The sequence below is a fragment of the Halyomorpha halys genome, unplaced genomic scaffold (genome assembly GCF_000696795.3).
Source record: "Halyomorpha halys isolate HHAL.00 unplaced genomic scaffold, Hhal_1.1 Scaffold633.1, whole genome shotgun sequence".
Taxonomy (NCBI): domain Eukaryota; kingdom Metazoa; phylum Arthropoda; class Insecta; order Hemiptera; family Pentatomidae; genus Halyomorpha; species Halyomorpha halys.
In genome coordinates this window covers 531,581-535,969 of record NW_027112276.1, presented here as the reverse complement: position 1 = coordinate 535,969, position 4,389 = coordinate 531,581, and the positions used below count along the sequence as shown (strand labels likewise).

General features: G+C 26.6%; 2 protein-coding genes across 2 annotated transcripts in view; one reads left to right on the top strand and one right to left on the bottom strand.

Moving 5' to 3' along the window:
• Cbp80 (Nuclear cap-binding protein subunit 1) overlaps positions 1–4,389 on the top strand; it is a 78,889-nt gene that overhangs the window by 61,874 nt on the left and 12,626 nt on the right. The window lies entirely within an intron of this gene.
• The window catches only part of LOC106684960 (uncharacterized), a 53,393-nt gene that overhangs the window by 47,903 nt on the left and 1,101 nt on the right, over positions 1–4,389 (bottom strand). The window lies entirely within an intron of this gene.

Here is a 4,389-nt window from a genome sequence, read left to right as displayed (position 1 = left end):
GAGAGAGAGAGAGAGAGAGAGAGAGAGAGAGAGAGAGAGAGAGAGAGCACGCATTCATGGTTGCGTGCAGTCGAGCAATATGAGTATTTGGATGTGTGGCCGTCTTTCCAGAATGATCATTGTATCCAGTTTATTCCAAAGGGAGATTGTACGTAGGTGTGTTCGCTAATTTAAAAAAAACGTTTATTTGTGATAGTTCGAAAAATATTTTGGATATCTCCATGGGTTTTAGCCTAATCGCGCTAGGAGACAAAAAAATTGTTTATATAATTATTCTATTAATATTATTTTCATCCTTTGGTCTAAGTATTTCAATTTTATTATTATCATTATTCGATATATATTTCATAATTTCAGATTCGTTTTTAATGTCCCTTAAACCCCTCAAATATGAATTTCCTCGTAATTAAAAAATTACAAGGAAAAAAAATTATAAGTGTTCGGTATTCACTTAATTCACAAATTCTTTACCAAATGGCGCAAATCAGTCCTGCGTAACTAAATTTAATCCTATGAAACAAAATAAACCATTTAAGGAGTATTTATTTATTTTGAAACTACTTTTCTTCCACGTACAAGAATAAAAATTTACAAGTTAATGGTACGGTTTGGAAGAAGAAAAGTCCACTTTTCTAACAGTCGCAGTAACAAAGAATTAATTCACAAATTCTTTGTTACTACAACCATTAAAAAACTGGATTTCTCTTCTTCCAAATCGTACTATTAGCTTGTAAATTTTTTTCCCTCGCCAGTTTGTGTTATTTATTAGGCAGCAAGCCATTTTTAGGTTTTGTGTAATGAAGTTATGTTGTCATGTTGCAATTTATCGCAATTTTTTTGTGATGTTCACTAAAAAATCAACCAGATTTTGAGAAAATATGTTTATTTTTCGATTTCTTTAAAAATTCGTATTAAATGTTTTTTTTTTTAGAAATGGGAATCTAATATCAACTTCATTTCTTTCTAAAAAATTTGTCTAATTATACCAGATTATTTCAATGTTGTGCCCATTATATCTGCCAAATATAATATTTATTCTAAAACTGCCATGTGTAGTATATAAGATTAGCAATATATAGTAAACAGTTTTTTGGTTTTGTTTTTTCTCTTCAATCACTTGTGTATTTGTTGTTTTCAATTAGCAAGTGCGAAAAATATTTTGATTATTTATTTTTTAAAAGTATTTACAATCAACAAATTTATTATTAGCACAAGTATTCATGTATTTCGAATTAATATTATTCTAAATAAAATTTGTTCGCGTCTGAAGAAAAGTGATTTTTAAGCGAAATAATTGATTGTTAATTGTTTCGAATCAGTATATTTCCTGGCCTGTTAATTGATGCTAATTTACGGTACTATATTGAGATATCTGATCACCTGCCAGTAAGCTTTGCAGAAACGTCCGCAATTCATTTCTATCAATGACAGATCGTTTAATTATCGGCTTGTACTAACGACCTCAAGTTACCAAGATTAATGGCCACATAACAAACGTCATCAACTCCTTCTCCACTAATGCAACATTAATTTATCAGCTCATCGAACTTGTAGAGGTGATGTTTGTAGTATACTATAAATTACGGCAAAAATTTTTTTTTAAGAAAATGCAAGAATCTGGTTTCTATTTAGTTAGTGTGTTTTATAAACTTTTAAATATGAATTTTCAATGAAATAAAAAATATTTTATCTGGTCGGTTCAGAAATATATTCGGCATATATCTCTGATATGGGTTCACAGTCCAAACAATCTGAATCGACTTACGTTGCTAAGTATTTGTTATATATATATATATATATAAAATCCTTATTTAAGGTATTTTAAAAGTCTATAAAAATTAATCTGACTCGCTTTTTTTTTTTTTTTTTAATATTTTTTTTGCCTATTTGTTTTTAATTTTTTGTTGTAATCAAATCGATTAGTGTATTATTACCCTTGTATACCGTAATAAGTGAGGAAAATGGAATAACTTTTTTTTTTTTTTTAATTGAGATATAAAACTGATATTTACACCTCAAAAAAACCGATAATATGATTTTACATAGTCTTAAAAAAAATAAATAAATAAACTTTTATTACTCAAAATGTTTACCTTTAATTTTTTTTTATTGTCACAAAAATAAGGCTCACAACATTGCTCACCATTTAAAAAATAAATAAACAAAAATCCATTTAATAAAAGTTTCTAAATTTGAATCTATTTACAGGTATAAATTAGTACATTATAATCGTCATTAAAAACTAAAAATTAAATAATATACTTAATTAATAAAATAAATATTTGATTTATGTTACTAAAAATTTTACATTTTTTTTTTTTTAATGTCACAAAAATAAGACTCCACCAATCTACACGAAACTTAAGATTAGGCCATCTTAACTGCACGAAAATGCAAACCTATATTTTTTTTTTCTGTCATATTACATACTCGGCCAATTCTTCTGATTGTAAGCTATAACATAGCTGAATAAATAATAAAAATAAATAAATGATCCCAATATATTTTCCTTACATATCTTCTGGTATAGCTGATGCAACACACAACTTGGCCGTTGAACCGCACTATGTCGAAACTCGAAACTTTACCATCCTTTGTTTTGTTGCTATAATTTCCATATAGCTAGTGATAGATCGCTTCCTCGGCGTCGCTATCTGGAACTCCTTGACAGGTGGTCCTCCGGTACAAGATGAAGAGAGTTTCCGTCACATCGGAAGAGCAGTGTCCCGTTGTGTCACTTCTTCACTCTGTGGCAGGTGTCACAGTTTAAATGTCATTCCATCACGACCACTTTTTTTTCCCTTTTTAAAATTTCTCTTCCTTGTTTCAAATTTTTTTTATTGGAGTTTGTATCGAATTATTTTTATTCTTGAATAAGACTAACTTTATTCATTGCTCGTATGAGATGAATAATTTAGGTTAAAGTACAAGTAATGCTTAGGTATAATAACAAGATGTGATTTATTGTTAAACCTTACTAAGGGTATAGATAAGGAAAGATCAAGTTAATGCAATAGAATTTACCTATTTTACTGTAAATTTTCACTTGTAAAAAAAAAAAAAAAAAAATAATAATAAATACATTAAAACGTTTTATTGGTAGTTTTACCATATAACAAGACTAAAAGAAGCTTAAAAAAAATCCAAGTACCTTAAAAATGGGGGTCACATCATAACATTGAAGAAACGAAGCCATAATTTTCACAAAAGGACAACCCATACATCCCTCCAACATTTCTAGAATAGCACACCTCATCCCACTTGCTAAATCCATAAAATACTTTAAAATCAGGTTAGATAATGAGCTGTTATTCAACCAGCATATTACTTTAAAATTAAAAACGCTAGAAAAATAATTTATAAATGTCCCCACATTCTAATATAAAATCAAAACTATCCCCAAAAAAATAATTTGATACTCTACAAATCAGTACTAAGACCTATCATGACATATGCCTGTCCACATCTTCACTAATTTAACCAACTTAAAAAAAAAAATTAAGAATTAATAACAAGTATTATAAACAAATATATAATTCATAAATAACGATTAGATTTTATCATTTTTATTTGATTTCAAGACTGTTTTGGTTTTCTTTTTCTGTTACTTATTTTTTTACTAAATTGTAATTTAATTCCTATTGTTGGGAAGTTTTTATTTAAGCAGAAAATGGAAAAAATATTATGTTCTCAGAATTTAAAATTTTCACTCGTATTGTACGTTTTAGACATCGAGGAACAAATTTGGTTCTGAATAGTTAAATTTGTTTCCGGACATAACCATTAATATCATTTCGTTAACATTGTTAAGGGATTGTGAAAATTGATGACTAGTTTATCCCATATAGATTATATCAGATCAGTTAATAATGTTTAAAATTATTATTATAAAAACAATATTATAATAAAAACATGTATCGTCATATATATAAATATCATATTAATTATAGGAAAAATTTCTTTATTTTGATTTAAGAGCGAGTTTGATTAAAACATAACGTCCATTTCATTCCATTGGAATTTAATATATAATACGATAATAATAATACATTAAACGTAATATAAAAAAGCGAAACAATTGTTATACAAAAATTTTATAAAGTATAATATTAAAAGGGGTAATGATATCATACTAATTATAGGCAAAATTTCTTTATTTTGGTGTAAAAACGAGTTTTATTGAAAAATAACGTCCATTAAATCCATTGAACTTAAATATTTAATACGATAATAATGATATATTAAAAAAAAAATGTAAAAAATAAATATCATAGAAACATAATATTAAAGGTTGTAATAATATCATATTAATTATAAGCGTAGGTTTGATTAAAAATTAATTTCCATTCATATCATCTAAATATATATTACGATAATAATAATATATAA